This window comes from Coturnix japonica, chromosome 2 (assembly GCF_001577835.2).
Source record: "Coturnix japonica isolate 7356 chromosome 2, Coturnix japonica 2.1, whole genome shotgun sequence".
Classification (NCBI taxonomy): domain Eukaryota; kingdom Metazoa; phylum Chordata; class Aves; order Galliformes; family Phasianidae; genus Coturnix; species Coturnix japonica.
In genome coordinates, this window is record NC_029517.1 from 98,236,911 (window position 1) to 98,259,433 (window position 22,523).

General features: G+C 36.4%; 1 long non-coding RNA gene across 1 annotated transcript; it reads left to right on the top strand.

The window, feature by feature from the left end:
* Window positions 1–10: 10 nt before the first annotated feature.
* Window positions 11–21,566, top strand: LOC116652876. The gene is made up of 3 exons (XR_004306054.1): window positions 11–191; window positions 14,869–14,958; window positions 21,283–21,566. It is a non-coding gene; the product is annotated as an uncharacterized LOC116652876 (long non-coding RNA).
* The last annotated feature ends 957 nt before the right edge of the window (window positions 21,567–22,523 follow it).

Sequence of the window (22,523 nt, forward strand, 5' to 3'; positions counted from 1 at the left end):
CCCAGGCGTGCTCCCATTGCTCAACAACAACCAACACACTGGTATGCTATTAACTGTTTCATCTGAAATTAGGAGAGATTTAGTGGTTTAAATTTCATTTAGGGACATGGAGATTTCAGCTGATGGCTAATGTCTTCTGAAACTGAATTAGAAGAACACGTACATAATTTGAGTTTGAGCTTAACTAAAAGGTAACATTTATACATGCTTTGGAAAGAGTTGTCTACATCACTAACTGTAGCTGAGAATGGTATTTCATAGACATCAATTTACACCTCTTCCTCTCTTTGTTAAATGTTGGCTGGAGTTAGTCAATCAGAGATAAATAAGGCCACAAGAAAGTGGTCAAGAACAGTACCACTTCTACCTCCAGTAATTCCCATGATCCTGTCACACAAACCAGTGTTAAGTACAATGCCCAGCTTTGCTCTGAATGGTTCAGTTTGTAGCTGTGTTGTCCTATTAGCTGTAGAGCAATGCAGCAATGAGAGGTGAGCTCCGGTCTGTTTTTATTACTTTTATTTTTCTTGCTAATTCACTATATTAAAATTTGTAGCTTTTGTTGTAGCTCTTAAGTTATAGGGAAAAGTCATGCTGAAAATTAATCCTGGTATCAGAGAAGAAAATTATAATTTCATGTTCCTATTGTACAGGTCCTTGATTTTATTTTATTTTTTTTTGAAACTTAAAATTAGTCATGTCGCAGTCAGAGCATTATGTCTGATTATTATTATTATTAATTCAGTAGTTATGTCTAGGCTTGTGCCTATGTCAGTTTAACTGTCTTCTGGAGTTAAGAGGCTTTCATGGTGGTATTCTTTAAAGCCTGATTTCTTTATAGGCAGAAATTTCTTGTATGTAAACAGAAGATAATTCTATCTGGGCTGTTACTTAGTTGACTAAGGGTCTCAATTATGTGGAATACCCAGTGATGCATCTCTTTGAGAATCGCTTTCCTGGCGATACATTTGGACTTCAACTGTTACCTAGCAAAAAATAAGATTTTATTGGTTTGCAGTGACCACGACCTAACATAGCTCTTATTTTCTGCTGTGGTATCTATAACATCTTAAGATGTTTCTAGAGATACCTGTTAACTTACTGATATCCAGGAGGGAAGGAAACTTAAAACCCTCTATTAGCTGTGTAAAAACATAGTTAATCTAAAATCATGCTTATTCTAAAATATAGCCTCACATCTATTCACATTAACACATGAAAAGAAGAAAAATGAGTAATATGCTTAGAATTTCCTCAGTTGCACCAATCTAGGCTGATTAAATCATGCACTACTTACAAAAAAGGATGTACTATTTCAGAGCCTACTCTGCTGCACGAGCTCAGGTATTACTGCTTTATCTGGGCAGAGCCTGTGCATTAAATGTCCACATAAAACCTGGGGAGAATGAATGGCAGAATAACGTGTCCTTTCTTCACTGTATTCCTCAGTGTTTACATTTCACTACCATCAAATGCACAGGTGAGCACTTTGAGAGACAAGGTGATTATTAACTTCATTTAGTTTCATGGTTTTAGGACAAGAGTTTCAGTGAAGTCTGTAGCAAAGAAACCTAAACTCAGTCTGATTTATGTTCTTGGAATGGTGGAGAGGCGTGTGATGAGAGCATAGAATATACCGTCTGAAGAAAAATGGTATGCTTTCAGTGAGAAGAAATGCCAACCCTATAAATGGAGATTCTGTACTGCCTAATGTTTTGAAGACTATATGAAAAAGCACAGTGAAAAATTTCTCCATGTGGAAAATGAAATGCCTTGACAAATGGGAAATAGTTAATTCTTTATAAAGTATACAACCTCTGCTGACATAAAAGATCTTTTATTTTATTAACTTTTGAGTTTGTTTTAATCGTGGTATGAAAGGAGAAAAATCCTTTTGGATTTGATGAAGGAAGTATTGAGAATTCAGGCATGTATTTTTAGCTGAAACATTAAAAACACATCCTTTTTTGGTGCAATCTATTGTCTATTTAGGTTTTTTAATTGTTACTTTAATATTTTTATATCTGATAATGTGGAAAAGATCATAAATAGAAAATTTGTAAACTGACTGAGAAACTCTCTTGTAGATATATGTGACATTCTATGCACAGATTTTGCAGGCTTTGTTTTTTGAAATAACTGATCTGAAAATATGGCAGTAAACTTTTCTTTCTAAAACTGTTAGATATTCTGTGTGTTGCTGACATTATTGCAATGTTTATCTAGAGAGATAGATAAACCAGTCACCCAACTGTCTCCTGACCTTGATCTTGGGTACAAAATCCTGAAAAAAATGTTTCAGTTTCTTGTACTATCTGAGAGTTTATATAATGAAGGAGGACATTCCTTTTAGTCCTTTGCTTCGCTGTTGCTTTTATGGTTGACCTCTGCTCTTCTTGCCTGCTTTACTTCCATTAAAGAGGAAGTAAAAGAGCCCTGAAAGAAAAGGAGGAGGTTATCGTGGAAGACTGAGTTCCAGAGTAAGGTCAGGAATATTGATGCAGCTTAAAACAGTTGAAAAGAAAAGGAATCTGTCTGTAAAATATTGTTTTTCGTTTGTTTGTTTGTTTTTGTTTTTGTTTTTTTTAGAAAAAAGGAAATTCCACTTTCCCATTCTGCAGGGAAACAATGCTTATCTTTTAACTGAAATAAGATGTGAACTTTCAAACTCATTTAGGTTAGACTGAGTATGTACATTCTTTCTCCTTATCTCTTTCTGTATCCAATGATACTTATATATAAATCCCGGTTATTGGAGTGCTTGTAGTCCATACATTTGGGATTTTTATGGACAATTATAAACTGAACCAGGCAGATCAGCAGGTGGGAGGAAAAAGATGTCTTTCATTCTACCAAGGAATTTGTTAAAAATGAATTACCACTCCAGCAAGTTGAGGTTCTGATAATTCATTGTATTATTATAATTCAAGATTCCAGTGTGCTGTAAACAAGATGTACTTCTTAGCATTACTTAATGGGAGCCTCTCTCATCAGATGTTCTATTTCCCTTGTGTAGAACACAGTCAATAAAGAGCTTGTAGAAATGGCTGGGGACAGAAGTGTGAAGCGGAAGTATCAACCGTTTTCATAATTCTGAGAAGTTATAATTCACAGAAAGTAAAGTAAAACTCAAGGTCTTGAGTTAGTGTTTCTCACTGGTTCTTAACATTGGGTTAATCCATCAGTGTAATACAAATAACATGCAATCCGCAATCCACCATTCAGAACCAAAAACTTGTATTGCTTTCTCTAAATTTCTACACTTATTGAAAAAGCTATGTGTTTTTTCATACTAGCAACACCACCGAGTTTTCTGGGAACGTTATGGTAAAATCCTCAGATGCTAGAAGAAAATCCACTCAAACTCAAAGTGGCTGCTAAGAGGCCTTTTAAGCTGTCTGCACCTTGTGGCTCTTCTAGAGCAGTAGTGTATATTGGATGCTGTTGGTTTGTTATGCTCCCAGGAGGAAAAGCACTCAGGCTATGTAAAGTATCACTTAAAATTCTAGTTCTTCTAGTTAACATTATAAAGGAAGAGGCGATTAGGCCATTTCACGGGTCCTCTGATGCTGGGAATCTCAAGACAGCTTCATCAGATACTCTTCTGATCAGTCAAACTGATCTCAGTATGCCATGCAGATCTAGTTTGTAGGAAGGATTACCGCATTTTTTGGTCATTCAAATTATTATAGGATTTTTCTTACAGGAAGCATCTCTGCCCATCTTTTCTACTGACAAACAGAAAACGTGTTCACGTGGGAACTTCTTACTCCACTTTTAGACAATGGCAAGGACACACAAGTTGTGTAATTTCCTGTGCCAAGTGGGAGCTGCCTGTAGGCTTCTCTTACAGCAAGAAGGAGGTTATTCTGTAGCCAGGGACTGCGCACAGCATTGCCTTGAAGGCCTATCACAGCACAGACTGCAGCCCAGCCCAGAGGTATTCTGGTTGAGCTGGCTGCAGTTGTTATCACTTCAATATGTAACGTTCTCCAGGTCAGGATTACTGCAGCACACTGGAGGAAGTCAGACCCAAACAGAAGTGAATGCTCAGATATATATATATATATATATATATATATATATATATATATATATATATTTTTTTTTTTTTTTTCCCCACAGATAAACCCTTCTTACCCTCTGAAACTCCTTTAAACCTTAAAGCTTAAGTCAGTAACTTACAGAGTTAAAATTTCTATGATGTGCTTCTACTTTTGTTTATCTTTGGAAGGGCCCTGCCCAGAGCAGCAGCTGCTGTATGCTGAGAGGAACTGTGAGGACCTTTGGGTGCCCAAAGAGGCTTTTATGTCCAGACCTTTGGTAAAGATAAATTAAATCTTCTACAGTGAAGAAATGAAACAGATTAGTTTTGTGGTAGGTGAATGAATTGTCTAGTTTGTCAGAGCAGAGTTCACTGGAATGGAACTGGAAGAAGAAACTAATTCAAAATCTGTTTCACTCTAATTTATATATGTGAATGCCCCAGAAATACAAGACTTCAAGGGATTTTTCTAATATAAAACACTGATTCTGTTGCCCTGTATTATGGAAATAGCTATTGTATTGAAGCAGAGCATGAAGCAGGATGTGAGTGGAAGAATCAGTGCAGCATGAATGTCCAAACATGTAAGGGTTCACTATATCTCGGAATATATTTGTAGTCAAACAGGAAGCTAATGTTGGGATAGTGTGCTGTACATCATAAATGTATTTGAGAGGTATGGACCAATGGTAAGTTTGTGAAGCATAAAGATATGTTCCTAGAAATGCCATTAAGCTGGTTTAGCTTTGGCAAGTGTGTTTTGTTTCAAGCTCCTGCTCATAGACCTGTTTGGAGGCTGTGTTGTTACCCTTCTCTTGTAGAGCTTCTACTGCAGTAGTAAGAGCAAGAGCTAAGTTTGTGATCACTTAAAATGGTAATATTTTCTGTTAAGCAATTTATCTCAACTCCTTTTTTCAGATTTTAAATTGAACGTGTCATCTAAAATATAGAAGATGAGCTTTTTGTAAAAACGACTCCTTAAATAAACATCAGGATCTAAATAAGTTGCATCTTATAAAATAAAATAATAATAATATCTTATTAGATTTAATTAAATATTATAGTTTCCTACTATACTAATTTAACCCTAAGAAAGAACTGCAGGGACAGCTGCAAGTAGTAATATGTAAACAAAACAGTTATACAATCTACCAGTAACTTCTTAAATTACTACTGAAATCAAAATGTAATCAATGGAATTTCATATAAATGAAGTAGAAATTCATGTTTATCAGCTGTCACGCATTGCTTTTAAAATAGAGACAGCTCCGGGTGATTTGTGAGGGGAATTCTTGACAGAAATAATAAATCAATTAAAATTTCACTGCGCAAGTAGATGTTGAGGGGAAGAGTTTAAATAAAACAAAACAAACAAAAATATACACTAAGCATCTTCAGTTGATCTCTCCTGTTATATTTGTGTGTATCACAGTAGGAATTTGAAAGTGACTTCACTGTTATGCCTGATTAGAGAAAATAGCTCTTAAGCTGTGTAAACATCCACACGAGAAGAAAGAATTGAAGAAAGCTGATGAGAAGAAAATACTACAAATAATTGTTTAATGCACATTTTTGTAGGTGTATACAACTCAGTGTGGTAGTTCTCACCATACGAGACATGTTAGAGAATCACCAGCACAGAAGGAATTTTTCTCTTTCAGGCATCTTACTGTAATAATTTTTATGGATGTGAAAGGGAGTATGGAAGAATCTGTTATCAGTTATGCTAGAATAAACAATATGCATAACCAATTTTTTAATTCAGTTTTATAGACCTGTAATTGTATTTTATTTTTTATTTCCCACAGTTTCAAAAAGCACCCATGAAATACTGCATGAGTAACCAAACATGGGCAGGGGGGAAGTCTTTGAACTGTTCCAGCAAATTTAACCATAATCTACAGCGTAGCTAATTTGGGAAGTGAGTTCAGATTATATAGAATGAGAGATTACGGGTTACATTTGATAGTAATACCTAAAGGATGTTCTATTTTAGATTGATAATTTGGTTGGTAAAGGCCATTCAGACATTCTTTATACACTGTATCTTATCCATAATATATGATTGTGAATGTTGTGGATGCCCCATCCATGGAGGCATTCAAGGCCAGGCTTGATGAAGCTCTGGGCAGCCTGATCCAGTGTCTGGTGACCCTGCTCGTAGCTGGGGGGTTGAAACTCGATGATCATTGTGGTCCTTTTCAACCCAGGCCATTCTATGAATCTATGATATAGCATAGCCTGCGTGTCTAACCTTCTAGGTTTTCCAATCAGAAAGAAATAAAAACATTAGAGAAAAAACTGTAGCATAGGTTTCTCTGGTAAGTGGAGTGAAGAAGGGTATTAACTAAAATTAAAATATAAAAATAATTATTGAAGTTAAAAAAAAAAAAAGCTATTTGAAGTATGGTCTCCTTCTCTACTGTAAAAAGAACTTGAAGAGGAATCACATGCTTATCACCAGAAACACAGTCTTTCTGTATTTTGTATGTACAGTAGAAAGGGATGGAATTACTGGAGTATGCTAATGCATAATTCTAGTAATTGTTCACAGAATTCTGTAAAGGTTTCAAATGAGAAGAAAACAGATTATAAAACTTTGTAAGGTTTGGAAGAAGAGAAGGAATTAGAAATTCTGCATATTAACTCAGAATACTATTAATTTAGCTGAAATGGGAGAAGACAGAGTAGAGGCTAATCAGACTATTAGCTTTGCCTTTGTCTTGCCCTCGAAGACTATTTTAAGGGGTTTAATATGTTTTTAATATATATTTTTGTTTAAATAAGAGTCTTCAAAGCCTTCAAGTTTAACATGTAAGTTTGATAAGACTAAAAATTTTGAGTGCTGTGATGCCTTCTTCTGAACAAATTCTATGAAGTTGCATTTTATTTCTTACTATCTTACATTACATGCATGTTCTTAGGATTGGCTACATTAGCTTTTAGAAACCAGTGAGATCTACAGTAACTTGGTATCAACTTGCTACTGCTTAGTTTATAATGAAAGACCTTGGGTCCAGAAGAGTTCCCTGATGTATACTTCTCTGATTGTCCTTTATTTGTCTATACAGAACAATATGTTTTGATGATCAGGGAGGTTGAAACTAGATGGTCATTATGGCCTGGGTTGAAAAGGACCATTCTATTATTCTAGTCTATGATTCTATAATTTTTGGTGAAATGTTTTGTCCTGTAATGGGAATTTTTCTTTTTTCGAGGCTACCTACTTAGTCTTTTATTTCCTATTACGTCCACAGTAGTATTTCAGTCTGTTCCATACGTAAATCTAGCAAAGCAGACATTTGTGATGCCATTATGCTGCCAAGCTAAGGTTTGGTTTATAGAATCTGTTAAGTGCTTTTATTATTTTTTCTAGGAGGCATAGCACCCACTTGTAGGTTGACTTGAGCCCTGACTTTTATTTCAAGAATGACATTCTTTTACTCACTGGTTGTAGATTAGATTGTTACCATCCCTTTTGTTATTTATTATAATTATAAACATAGCTTGAGGCTTTTGATTTTCAAGTATCCAACACAAAGCCCTCTTGTGTTCGGGATGTACTCGGGATGTCTGTTAAGGGAACTGAGGCCACCTGATATTCTAAATCACTTCTTGATTTACATCATGACTAGAAGTATATAAATCACAAATGTGTTCCTCATATATAGCAAATGCACTTTTTTTTTTTTTTTTTTTTTCCTCCTCCCTCTCTTTCTAATGGTATTAGTATGCACTTTTTACTGCCTACATCATATATTATATTTTCAGTCAGTTCAGGTGTGTGTTTTTTGAGGAAAAATCCTCCAGGATTTTCGAATACCACACTTTGGTTTGCACTTAGCTTCTGTTCAATTTAAACTAATAATTAGTGCGCACAACAGTCTCACAGCTAAACCTTGTCCAGTTAGTGAAACTGGAGCTGCCCTGATTAGGGTATGCTTTTTAGAGGGTTTAACTTAACAGTAGAAGTGATTGACTTAGCATTAATTTACAGATTTAATCTTTAGTATTTTCAACTGTATTTGCCTGGAGAAAATAATTTAATGAGGTTGTTTGCTTTATTATGAAGCTGTTTTGAGGCTGACTGCTTGTATCTTAGAGATTGGTACTGGTGATAGAATTAAATGACACCGAGTTGAGGAGAGACTGCATCAACAAGTTAAAAGTGCATGTGAGAAGCATGTGACATCAGATGACAGAGCATGGATCTCCACCGTGCTACTGGTCTGCTGACTTTGTTGGAATCATGATCTCCTATTTAGATATAGAGCTTTATGTAAGCTCTGGTCCCTAAAGCAAGCATGCGACTGCTAGACTTACGAATATCATTGAAGTGTTTGATTTTTAATTAAAAAAATTCCTTCAGACAGCAAAAAGTGATCTTGCTTTTGTTTTCTTCTCTTTTGCTTTGAGAAAATCTGGTGAGTTTTTGTGCATCTTATCACACTTTTTTTTTGTTGTTGTTGTTAAAATATATGGGTCGTTGCTTTTTTTTTATTGATTTATTCCTTATATCTGCATATGTTACCTGTTACTAAAGATTCTAATTCTATTATAATTCTGATTTTGAGGGAAGCTTTAAGGCACTCAATTGAATGTCAAGTAATGCAGGGTGGAAGATAGCTAAAATGATGGTGGTTTGGGTCATGAAAATAACTATTTGTCGCACACAAAAAAGCCAAATAATGACCAGAATCTTTTTATGCAATAATGGCATCTGCCTGAAACTGTTGTTTTCAGTGTCTTGGTTCAGACTGTGCTACAGGATGATAGTTGGCAGTGGGGGATGGTCTCTGATAACAGAAAATCCCCAGAATATGTATTGATGAATACATAAACAGCATTCAATACTTTATTTTATGCAGCAGTCATTTTCAGAGATGGATGACGCAACATTAAATAAATTAACGGTATGTTTTAGTGTGGCAGTTTTCCATCTTGCCATCTTGTTCCTTTCTTCTCTATTGCATACTGTAATCAACAGGAGCAGGAAATCTTTCCGTTCCAGCCATGCATTTCTGCCCCCAGGCAGTGGCTTTGCTCTGGCAAGCGATCCTAAATATTCACCTACATCTATAGCTTTGCAATGTAAGAGACAGGGCCTAGTTCATTTTCTTGCTTTTCTAACTGCTAAGTGGCATTTTAGCTCAAGCATGTTACGCCAGCCTTTTTCCTCTGCTGTTAGTTTGGCCCAAGCTACACATGTCCTAGTTTAGTTCTGACCTACTTGTAATTAAATTGACAACTTGTTCTTTGTATAGGCTTCTTTATTAAAATCAAAGAGTGCCCTCAAGCCACCAAGATATGAACTAACCCCTAAAGCTGTTTTAATATCACTGGTGGAATTGCAGGGCAATTGCAGATATGTAGCATTTCTAAAGTATTTTGTAAGAGAGCAAACTGTAGCCAACTAAAAAAGCCAATATACATATCATAAATATTAATATAGGAGTAATTCTCTGTGGAAGAATATTCTATGTAAGAACATCAATGTGAAATATGTTGTAATCTTTCTTTTAAAGCAAAGTAAGAAAATATCCTTAATTAGCGTGTTTTTTTTTCTCCTAGAAAATGTGACTGAGAGTTTTACATAATCAAAATGGCTAACTTTCAAAATATTATTTTAGTTTTCATCTTACTTCAGAAATATCACCTGTAATATTTGTACTTCATTTGTTTTCTTGGAGAATCCCTTAATTGCTAATAAAAAGAATTTCCTCCCATCTAAGTACTACCATTTTTTTTGCGTAGTAGCAATACTTTTTCTATTGGTTCTCATTGTTTATGATTTTTTTTTTCTTCTCCCTGAAGTTACTGAAAGGTGAAAAAACAAAAGTACTGTGTAAGTCATCCAGTGTAAGGGTATTTTTCTTATTATCTTGATTTTTTTTGAGTTGCATAAGCCGGAGGAATTTTATACACTGATTGTTAGGATATTGTCTTTAGTCAGCTCAGTTCTCATTGTTAGCTTCTTTTCTCTAGTTAACCACTGACAGTTGTACGTCCATATTCCTGTTAAATAGCAAGAAAATAAAAATATTTCCTGTGTGATTTTTTTTTTTTTTCCTTTTCTATAGGTTTTCATCTCACCTAAATTTGAGTATGGGAATGTCTCAGTTACTAGGTGGATAGGAAGTCATTTTGGGTATCATATATGTGGAATAAATATGATTTATTTTGAGTGTGTATGTGTGGGTGTATAAATATATATACGGAATAGGCTCCCCAGGGAGGTGGTTGAGTCACCATCCCTGGATGTGTTTAAAAATCATTTGGATGTAGTGCTCAGGGACATGATTTAGTGGAGGGTTGTTAGGTAGGGTAGTATGGTTAGGCTGTTGTTGAACTTGATGATCTTGCAGGTCTTTTTCCAACCTGAGCAATTCTGTGATTCTATATCACTCTCACCACTATATTCTCAGTCTTCTTCTTCTGTTGAGCTGCATTAATTATATTTTTGTGTATATTTATTCCTCTATGCAATTCTGGAGGAAAAAAAAAAAAAGGTACATATAGGTGCCATGTCCAGTTTGTGAAGTACAAAGGGGTTCCATTTCTGATATTTCTTTAAATTTTAGCAGGAGAAGGAAAGAACAGAGAGAAATGTTCTCCCTGTGAATTGATGATGTCTTTGTGCTCCCTGACTTCTGAGTGGGTTCCTTAATTAGACTTGCATTTGAAAAGGCAAAATTTCTTATTTTACCTACTAGCAAAATTCTTGTTATGAGGGCTCCCACAGTAACACAGAAAGCCAGTAGTTTCTATCTTGGAGTTTCCACATAGTCTGTAGCCTTGATAGGCTGTCATTCTTCTGCCCATCTCTTAAGTGGGCCCATGAGGAACAGTATGTTGTGATTTTGTTACTAATGGAGAGAAGGTGGCACTGAAGCACATTAATGCCTTGTGTAGTAGCATCTCCTTGCAATAATGAGCTGAAGTACAAGAATTTGAGAGCAGAGCTGTGTTTTTGCCTCATGGAGGGTACAGGGGATGTGGAGGCAAAAACAGATTAAAGTCCATCTCATGAGTAAATGAGTATGTCTTAGGTTTTAAAAAGCTCCAACCTAAGCATCAAGGGTGAGTGTATTGATATTGATGCAAGTGCCTGATGCTCCAGGGCTCATCAGCTGCCTGCTTTGCAACTGTAGGGCATGCCAAGGCTCTCTGAGATTTTAAGGACTTTCAGCCAGGCTAGAAAGGAAATTTGTAGTTTTTGAGTTGGAGGCAGAAAAGACTTCAAAAGAACACAGAGAATTAGAAATGCTTCTTACTCCTGCATTGATGACACTAGTCAAAAAGCCAATAAGAATATTGCTGCTGCCTTAAAGTTTAGAGGACTAAACTAAAACCTGCTTCAGAGATGTTATTAGTGTGTATTTTATTTTTGCTTTTCCTAACAAATTCCACTTCATCTAATTTTGAGAGTAAGGAAATGGTTCTCTTTTTATTGTACCATCTGTTCATGACAAGGGAGGGAAAGGATTTGAGAACACAGAGCTTTTGTTGTAAATGTCAACCTAATGCTACCTCAGGGAAAAATAATTTGAAAATATTCTTGATCCTACCTTGATGGATCAGAATCCTAAGATGTGCAAGGTTACATGACATGGCTGACAGGCTGTTGACCTGCTTTGCTGAAATAACAGATATGATATTTTCAGTGGTTAATTTAAGTTTTCTGACAAGTACAGATGTAGAAAAGTCCAAGGTCAAAGTTTAATAAAAAGTTATGATATGCTGCTTGTGTCCAGACATCCACCAGCAATTATGGATTAAACTCTTTCTCTTCTACTTAAAACTGTCTTTCAGCAGTGAGTTACCACTTATAAAATTATTCTTGATTTGCATCTCAGACTTATAGATCTAGTCTTTTGTTTTTGCAAAGGGCATGACACTGAAGTTTGTCATTTCACAGTATCACTATTGGTATTACATTATTGATAAAACTACCCGAAAGCTCAACTTATTCCCATACTGAATAACATATCTGCTAACTAAAAAACATTAATGATCTTTCCATTATCTATCCCATTTCCTTCTTGAATGCACCTTCTCTGATAACTTTTTTCAATTTGTGGGAGACAGTTCCGTTTCTGTTTGTAAGGGTGTTTGTCATTGCTATGTTGTTTTATGTATTTTGCATACAGTGCTTTCATGTTTCCATGTCATTCTACTGAGCAGTAGATTCAGAAACAGATTTTTGTTGTCAGATTAGCTTTATCATGTGCTTAGATTTTTCTCCTAGTCGTTTATCCCCTTTCCCTATTTTGTTCACTGCAAACTTGTATCCTTTTCAGATCTAGTTCTGATTATGTACCCTCCCTTCATCTGAGATTTGTTTGTCAAAATCAGGCTAAACTTTTGGATAAATATGCTGAAATCTTTTCATTTGGGATTTTCAACTTTATTTGAAAGGTGGAGGTGACAATGGTATTGTCATTTATTTACATAACTATAACTTTGCAGTAGATAAGTATAACTCAAAATACCCACATCTTCATCATTCATCTGAAAATCTTTAGGTGCTGTGAATCTAATTTTTCTCTATCTCTTATTGTTTCACTTCCAAGACAAATTTTAGGTTTCAAAGAACTTAAGATATCTACGTACTGCATCTCTTTCTCTCTTTTTTTTTCTTCAGTTATGAAAATTTTTAATTGCACTGCAGTCCAGGTGTTATTTTAGGGGGAATCAGATTTCACAGAATAATTTTGATAAGATGCAGCTGAATTGAAACAAATGTGTATAATGTATTTCTGTTTGGCATTCTCTAACTTGTACATTAACAAGTTTCTAAGTTTTGTGGAAGTACCCGTGGACCAGAAAATACCAGGTAATTGTCCTTGTGGCTTTACAAAAATAAAATGAGGATATGTATAAAAACTTGTGTGATAAATAACAAAGTGCATATCTGGATAGTGCATAGTCACCAAAATCTGTGTTGATAAGAGAAGTGGGTTTTTTTTCCTCTTCTCCATTTTCTTTTCCACATCCAAAAATTTTAATGTGTTCATATATAAAAAGTTTATATAAATTTGACATTATGCTTAGGATAGGAATTAAGAGAGAAAAATGACTGAGCATCACTTACCCGATCTATTTTACAACTCTAAAATGAAGATTTAGAAATGGATGCCAAAGAAGCTCAGGCTTTCCTGCCCCCTGCCTCTTTTTCCCTGGGATTGACTTCAGATTCTATATTGTAAATTCCAATTTGGAACTGCTAAGACATTTACAGATGAATGCCCAGAGGTGCATTATCAGCACTCCAGACTTCATTCTATATGTTGCATGTGAGTTATTGAAGTTTATACTGAGTCAGTACTGAACAGGCAGAGAAAGCTCCATCAGTAAGCTGTCCAAGGCCTGCACAAATGTAGAAGTAAATTGCATTTCAAATGCAATTCTTTGTTCTGGGTAAGAAATAACTGCTGCTAAGCCTTTACTGCTGAAGCTAGTTTTATCTCAGCACACTGGTTCAACTCCATCAAGAAAAGAGCAAAGTAAGCTCCTTTTTTTTTTTTTTTTTTTTTTTTTTTTTTTCCCCTGAGTGGGCATATTTCTCTCTTGTAAGACAGATTGTGCTGCAGGCTTCTATTACAGGGTGTCTTTGGCTCTCTAAGTTCTCTCTAATTATCTGACTTTTTTGAAAATAAATTTTTCAAATGTCTTTGAACATCTGGGAAGGGTTCAACAATTTAATAGCAGTTTAGCTGCAATTTACCAGATTCTTAACATTAGAAATAAACGTTTACTACAGTGTAGGTTAAATGAGTAGTTTCATGGTATATCTTGATAGAGTTAAGAAGAATACTGCAGTACAATATTTTCTTCCTTATTCATTCCAGTGTTATGATTGTTCATTTCAGAGGTGATTTGGCTACAGCTTATAGTGTAGACGTAAGGTAGGATTTATAAGGAATGCCCTAATATAACAGAAGCAATAATACTCAGTAACTACAATTGTTAAGATAGTAAAACAGTGGAGGGGGGAAAAAACAGCTCAGGAAAAAAAGAAACAAAACCCTACAATCATTAGGTCAGAAGATCTGTTTAGCTTACTGTCCTGCATCTGTCTATAAATTACAGTCAATGTCTTTTGAAGAATTCAGCAACTTTCTGGTAATTTAGGCTGGAGGACTTTATCAACAGGTACTCCAATTGAATTTTTGATCATGTATTCATTCAGCTCAGGTGGTGATGGACAATGCCCTAATGACTATTTCCTACCTTCTTGTTCCAAAGCATTGTTAATGTGATTCCACAATTCACTGTTTCATTGCTGGGATGGTCAAGAAATCTTTACTGAATGCCTTTAATTCTAGTGATTTTTCATTATTCATTTTATCACTTAGAGTTTGATAGGTTATGTACTAAAATCCAAGTTCCAAGTGCCAGGTGCTGTGCCTGAGTTAGAGCAATCCCAGACACATGCAGACTAAGAGAAGAACTCAGTGAAAGTCTTGTGGAATAGGGCTTGGGATTTCTTATGGACAAAATGTCTGACATGAGCCACCAGTGTGCACATGTAGCCCAGGAAGGCCAAATGTATTATGGGCTGCATCAAAAGAAGAGTGGCAGCAGGGAGAGGGAGAGGATATTCCCCCCCTCTGCTCTCTGTGTGTCTCCACCTGCAGTACAGCATTCAGGCCTGGGCTCCCTAATACAAGAAGGTTGCATAGCTGTTAGAGTGAATAGAGTGTTTTCCCTGGTTACAATATTAAATAGCTTAATAAATTGGTTTTTTCACACTACTTTCTTGTAAGTTCAGGACCTGTTTGTTTGAAACATCTAATTTCATTCTATCTATATCTCCACAGATATTCATGGAGATAAGAGAATCATAGGTGTTGAAAGGAACATCTGGGGATCATAGAGTCCAACCCCACTGATAAAGAAGGTTCCCTAAAGTAGGTTGCACAAGAATGCTTTGAATATCTCCAGAGGAGAGACTATAATCTATTATTATTATATGGATATTTATATACCTCTTAACTATCAGTGGGGGGTGTGGAAGGAAGTGATCTAACTATTCTATTTCTTCTTTTTTTGTTAATTTAATTGCCTTGTTTTCATGTTGTGGTAGTGTTACAATCTTAAACACTCTTCTCATCTTACTTTAAAATTGAATTGGGTTTTAAGGCTTCAGTAGTCGATACAACTATGTGCCCTTCTGTAAGTGATGCAGTGATACCCTCATCCTGATGCAGGGAGATGATATAAACTCTATTGAAAATACTTCAGATGTTCACATCAATGCCTGCCTCGGAATGACAGGAAAAGACTTTAAGCACAGTGGCAGATTGGAATCCTTGAATCTCAGGGATTCTCAAATTACTAAAATTCATTAGTGTGTATTTCTACACTAATGTTTTGATGTGATGTTCCTCTAAGAAGTAAAGGACCTGAATATGGTAAAATAAGAAATAACAAAATGTAGTTTTGAAATCCTCCAACTCCAGTCTCATCTTCATAATCTAAACTTAACTACTCTGCGTAAGAACTCTAAGTCAAATTATGCCATTATGGGCTAGCTAATTTTCTACATAATAGTTTAGTGGTTTACTGCATTCTGTTACTCTGAAGGAATTAATATAAAGTATCTGTATTAAATACATTGGTAACATACAGTGAATTCTGCTAAGTGCTAACATCATATTTTAAAGTAACTCAAAATAGCTGCTCTATAGTTGTTTGTTTGTTTTTAATCCAGCATTCTTTTCCATGTACTTAATGAGGGCCAAGCGAAGCTCTACTGTCATATTTGGATTGTAATTTCACCATTTGCCACAAATGTTTTCATATGGACTTGTACAAAACTGTATCACCTAAGTAATTTCATGGCCATGCTCTTACTGCTTTTGATCAGTTGGGTCATTGCTTATGACATGTTCATTATGCAATATTCAAGTAGGTCAGTTTGTGAATACTGCCAGATCCAACTGAGTGATGTTGAACACCTGGGCAGAATCATGTTGTGCTCGTCTGCTGTACAACATGTTCAGGGATGTTAAGCAGCAAATGAACTGCTAATGTTGATAAGGGTTTACCCGAAGGAGTGTGCACATGTTTAGACTCAGTTCTTAGACTTAGTAATGTTTTACCACTAGAGTGTTCCTGTGTTTATCAGCAAACCTTCTCATGGCAGTGAAAAAATAAAAACCACTAGTAATTTGTCAGAAAAATCCCTCCATTTAGAATTCCCATAGTGACGAAATTGTCTATGATATGATTATCAAAGGAGAAGGAAGTAAGGCTTGCCAAGTCATGCTTTCTGCTTCTCTGTTTCTCAAGGTATTATGTTCCTTGCAGTTGTAATTCCATTGACTATGTTGGTTGAGATTAGCAATGAGAGCTCCCTGATTACTACAAGTTGTATAACTGTAATCATTCCAGTAGAGAAGAGTAATTAATAAGATTGAGATCATACTGAAACCTTTCCTTCCTTAAGCCACTAAACTTCACATGAACCTGACACAATGAATGCCCTACCAACAATAAAACTTGTTGATTAACTTGCAGATATTTACAACCTAAATCATGTTTCCCTTTATAGCAAACCAATCATTGTTATTTCTTTTGTTTTCAGAGATAGTTATTTGCTTGGTGTATGATTTATTCAGTTTATTCAGTGTATGATTTATTTATTTTTTTAATAGTTAGGAATATAGATAAAGAAGTCTCATGCCTTTAAACTCTTCCAAGATTAGTGCTGTTTACCTCCATGCATTCTGGAGTTTTATTTAGAGGGGTGGGTGCCTGTGGAAAAAGAGTAATGCTAGCAGTTTCCTGGGAACTTATGAACATCCCAATGGAGCATAGGATTCATGATCAAAATAAAAAGCCAATTTTAAAGTTATATTAAATCAGTCAGATTTAGTTATGTAAGCTGCAGTTCCAGGCCCATATAAAACTAAGGAAAAAAATGATTTGAGTGAGTGTGCTCTATTCCTCAGGGAGAGATGGGCCTGCATTATGATCCCAGTTATCCATTAGACTTATGGATATTTTTTATAATTTGGATATAGATATTTATAATTTGATTTGTATCTGTATAATCAGCAGGAATGTCTAAAAACAAAGATAGGGTTGTTTAGTTTTAGCAAACGTGAAGCATAGGTATTATGTTTAAAATGTGATTTCAGTATTCTTGAATTTAAATTCTTCTGTTTAATGAAAAAAGTCAGATAGGTCTCTGCACTACAGATATGTTGAACAGGTTTTGAAGCATGCACTTTTAGAAAGGAGTTCTTGATTGGTGGTGGCAGGTGGAGGATTCAGCCTTGCAGTCAAGGCCAGGCTGGATGTGGCTCTGGGCAGCCTGGTCCAGTGGATGGCACCCAGCACACAGTAAGGGGGTAGAAGCTAGATGGTCATTATTGGTCCTTTTCAACCCAGGCCATGCCATTCCATTCTATGACTATTTTTTTTTTTTTTCTACCTATTGCTCAATTTTCATCTCAAGTGAGCACTCAGATTTTTGAAAGATATTTTTTTGTTTTAAGCTCTATGGTCACGAGTGGTGTCCCCCAGGGCTCAGTGCTGGGACTGCTTCGGTTTAACATTTTCATTGATGCTCTTGATGAGGGCATTGAGTATACCCTCAGAAAGTTTGCAGATGACACCAAGTTGGGAGGGAGTGTTGATCTGTCTGAGGGGAGAAGGGAACTACAGAGGGACCTGGATAGACTGGGTTGATGGGCTAAGGTTAACAGTATGAGTTGCAGTTGGGCCAAGTGTCGGGTCCTGCATTTTGGTCACAACAACCCCAGGCAACCCTACAGGCTAGGGGAGGAGTGGCTGGAAGGGGACTTTGGTGTGCAGATGGATGATTGGCTGAATATGAGCCAGCAGTGTGCTCAAGTGGCCAAGGCCAGTGGCATCCTGGCTTGTATCAGGAATGGTGAACAGGACTAGGGAAGTAATCCTAACCCTGTACTCAGCAATGGTGAGGCCTCACCTCGAGTATTGTGTTCAGTTTTGGGCACTTCAGTACATAAATGACATGGAGGTACCGGAGTAGGTCCAAAGAAGGTTAACAAGGCTTGTGAAGGACTTGAAGAATATGCCCTACGAGAAGATACAGAAGGAACTGGAGCTGTTTAGTCTGGGGAGAAGGAGGCTGAGGGGAGACCTTATTGCTCTCTTTCAGTATCTGTAAGGTGCTTACAGTGAGAACAGGGCAAGTCTCTTCTCACTGGTGACAGGACTAGGGGAAATGGTGTCAAGCTGTGCCAAGGGAAGTTTAGGTTGGATGTTAGGAAACATTTCTTTACAGAAAGGGTAGTTAAACACTGGGATAAGCTCCCAAGACAGGTGGTTGAGTCACCATACCTGTTTGTGTTTAAGAGCCAATTCGATGTGGTGCTCAGAGGTATAATTTGGCAGAGGGTTGTTAGAGTTAAGGTACTATGGTTAGGCTGCAGTTGGACTTGATGATCTTTAAGGTCTTTTCCAACCTGAGTAATTCTATGATTCTACAGATTCTATAATTAAGTCTCCCAGTGCACACTATTATTTGGATTTTCTAAGACTAAATGCCACTAAATGTTCAGAGGCTTGTTCCTTTTGAACATCCTTTGAAATACTCACTGCAGACCATTTTTTATTTATTAATTTATTTTATAATAATTTATTATTTATTAAAGTAACCTTAGTTTACCTTAAAGGAATTTTCATTTTTACTTAACTATTCATACACAGCTTTTCATGAAACCTACTCAGAAAGCTTTAGTTTGTTTGTTACTTTGACTTGGATTCCCACTTTGATCCACAAATAAAAGATGAGAGTAAAACTTGTTTGTTGTTTGTTGTTATCTGGTTTTAACATTTCTTTATGGTGTTATTAAAGGACAACTTTTCATAAACTGTTTGCTATTACTTATAAAGATATTTGCAAAGATCATAGGATTATAAATTTGGGTTTATAAAAACAAAATGTCTACAGCTAGTGATGGCATTTAGTATTAGGAAATGCAACAAATTTATTTTTGACTCTTCTGAAATCTATATATATATATATAGCTATTTTTTCCCTGGGCATTTGGATTGACACATTCAAACTTGAATTGGCACTGGTATTGCCTTTCCCAGGATGTGCACAGCACTACTGCCAAGTATGATTCAAAAGATCACTGTGGGATTCCTGGCATCCCTGAATCTGTTACACCTTTGAGTGTGTGTCAGCACTGGTTATCACTGCCAACAAATTCCCATGACTGGTTCAGTTTACTAGGTTGCCTCATGTGGGATCTTGTCAAATCCTGGGCCCTTCTCTGTGCTGTGGAATGTGAGCCAGGACATTGTAAGAACAATTACAATTGGCTCAAGTTCTCACCTGGAAGCTCTCAGTGGGCTTACTTAATAGTTTCTGTCATCTCTGTAATCAAGTTAATGGAAAGCAACTTAATGGAATCATTTGATTTTGCTATGAAGAGCTTTGACTAGCATATAAAATTTCTTGCCATCTGACTAATTTTTATACAGCTGTTAAAGACTGTAATGAAGATAAACAGTTGAAAAAATAACTATAAAAATACTCTTCAGAGTTATGATTAATTTACACCTCATTTAGGTCTTGCATTCCAGCTAGGCATAACTCAGTGTTCTTCTCAAATGCTGCACTTTAGAAGTGAAGCAGGAGCTGTTTGTGTTCTGGTGGTTCATTCATTTATTCTTCTAGACTGGGGAGAGTTGGTGTTGTCACTGTGGGGCAGCCATAGGAGTCCCTTGGTAAGGGCTCTGAGGAGAAGGCAGAACTGATGGCAGCTGCCCAAGGGTCCTCCAGGAAGCTGCGGCAGCTCAGCAGCTCCTTTCTTCAGCAGTCTGGAGGAGCACTTAACCAGAGTCCCTGAGGGCTGTAGGATGTGTAGGTGGGAAAGGGTTCAAGCGGAATAGATACAGGCAGTTAGGTCTGCCTGCAAAAGGTCTGATTTATATGTCTGCCTTCTCTAGAGTTATTGCATGAGAAAATCAGATACATTAGCTCTAGGTAAAATTTTCTGACTCTTGGTCTTAAAGTCTAGGATTAAAAAAAAATACCAGTCACATGCTGTTATTTATCCATTAATCTTTCTTTGGATTTCAGTGCCATAGAGTTTACTTTTTCCTCATCTTTATTGATGAACTACACAGATATTTCTCCTACTATATTAAATCCTACACTTATCCTAGATAGATTTCATTTTCTTGCTGCCTTCAGGCTTGCATCTGAAAACATAGCAAATGATGTTGACTAAATATGATTGATTGGTACTGATCATAACAGAAAATATCAGCTTTACACTTGGCATGGAAACTGAGCAATGCAAGTGCTACAAATAGATCTTCAGAAGAGGCACACTTTGCACTGGGTACTGGCCTTGTCACAAATTTGTTTAGTGCAATATCTCTATGATATACTGTCATACTGAACAATCTTCAAGATTCTGATTTTATGCCTTGTGGTCTTATGGGTCTTATGCTCAGTATGCAAATTCAGTTAATAGCAAATATTTGTTTCTGCTATCAAAACTTCTGGCAAGGGACTATAGCATGTATGCAATTTATTTATTTAGTACTTTCTCATCTGTCTGCACAGGTAACTTCCAACTCGTGGGGTGTTTTAAGATTTTGACTTGGATGTTTTTGACTTTTTTGGTATACAATTGATAGGTATCCTATTTGTGTGCAAATGGTGTACACATTTACAAACAAAAATGAAAAATAATGATGAATTTGTGGCAAAAAAACAAAATTAGCTAAAACTTAATATGAGCTGGGTACCTTTTGACCTACTTTTTTGCTTGTCATAAAATGGGATGTTGTATGTACACCTCTGTGCAGCTTTAGTGCTGTTTTGTGTGTGTATATACACTCTGAGCTCACAAAGGGAACAAGCATCCATTAATTCATGTGTTTAAGAGCCGTTTGGGTGTGGTGCTTGGAGATATGATTTAGCAGAGAGTGGTTAGAGTTAGGGTACTATGGTTAGGCTGTGGTTGGGCTTGATGATCTTTGAGGACTTTTCCAACCTGGGTAATTCTATGATTCTATGATAAACAAAAGCATTAGATGTGGAGTTCATGAACACATAATATCAGCGATGAGAGAGCAAATAGTATCTATTTTGACATGAAGCTAGAGTTTCAAAGCAATATCTAATCCAGCATGTAGAATGACAGAAGTTGTTCTTTCAAACGTTTTTGGTGTTTAAAGTAGCAGAGACAATGCAAACCAAGTGCTTTTTGTTACAGGACTCAGCATTTCTGACCCGGTACTAGAAGACTAAAGACTGTGTTTGCTGAACCATGCTTCTAGTCAAATTTAGGAGCAATGCAAGTGTAGGAAGACATTGCTTATTCAGAAGAATTTGAATACTAAAAACAGAGCAAACAAGCGTGCATAGCAGACCACACAGGAGACAACTTTCTTGATAATGACAGGCTACTAAAGAACCATGTAACGATGTTGGTTGTGTGAACAAAAGGTAGTCGAGCTGATGCTTCAAATATAATTCTTGTGGGAATTAGATGCAGTATAATAAAGTGGCTGTATGTATGTTAGTGGAATAGGAAATCATGAGGGCTAGAAGCATTTCCTGAAACTACATTTGAATAAGATTTAGATACTCTTAATCTTTAGCGATTTGTCTAAATTCAGAGGTTATTGTGGTTTAACTTGGCTGACAGCTAAATGCCATACAACAATTTGCTCAGTCCTCCCACTACTGCAGGAGGGAGGGGAAGAGAAAATAGAAGTGCAAGGCTCCATTAACTGAGGTAAGGACAGTTTAATAAGTGAGCAAAGGGAAGAGCAAAGGCCACAGTAACAACAAAAAGAGTATACAGACAGCGGTGCATGATGCAGTTGCTCACCACCTGCAGACTGATGCCCACCAAATCCCCAGGCAGCAGTAGTCCCAGCTGCGAACTCTCCTGGTTTTATTGTCTGACGAAATGCTATATGGTGCGGGATATCCCTTTGGCCAGTCTGGGTCAGCTATTGTGGTTCTGTTCCCTTCCAGCTTCATGTGCACACCCAGCTTCTCACTGGCGGGGCAGTGAGAGAAGCTGAAATGTCCTTGGCTCAGCATTAGCACTACTGTGCAGCAACTAAGACAATGTTGTGTTATCAGCATTATTCTCATCTGAAATTCAAAACACAGCACCATGACAGTTATTAAGAAGAAAATAAATTCTACTCCAGCTGAAAGCAAGGAGTCAGAATCCTGAGGACCCTGAAAAAGCAGGCTGGTTGGAGACCCTCGTGATATCAAAACTCAAAGCTGAGATTTTAACCACTCATTTGTCATCACTCAGTGACAAAAGGTCAGTGTCTGGAACATCTGATATGATTAGAGCTTTGAAGACCAAGGAAAATTTTTTGTTACACTCAGTATTTCATTCAGAAACATCTTTGGAATGGAGGTCTACTGTTTCCTTCAGATAAACAGGAAAAATCAGAAGAAGTCAAATAGATAATTGTTTTTTCTACT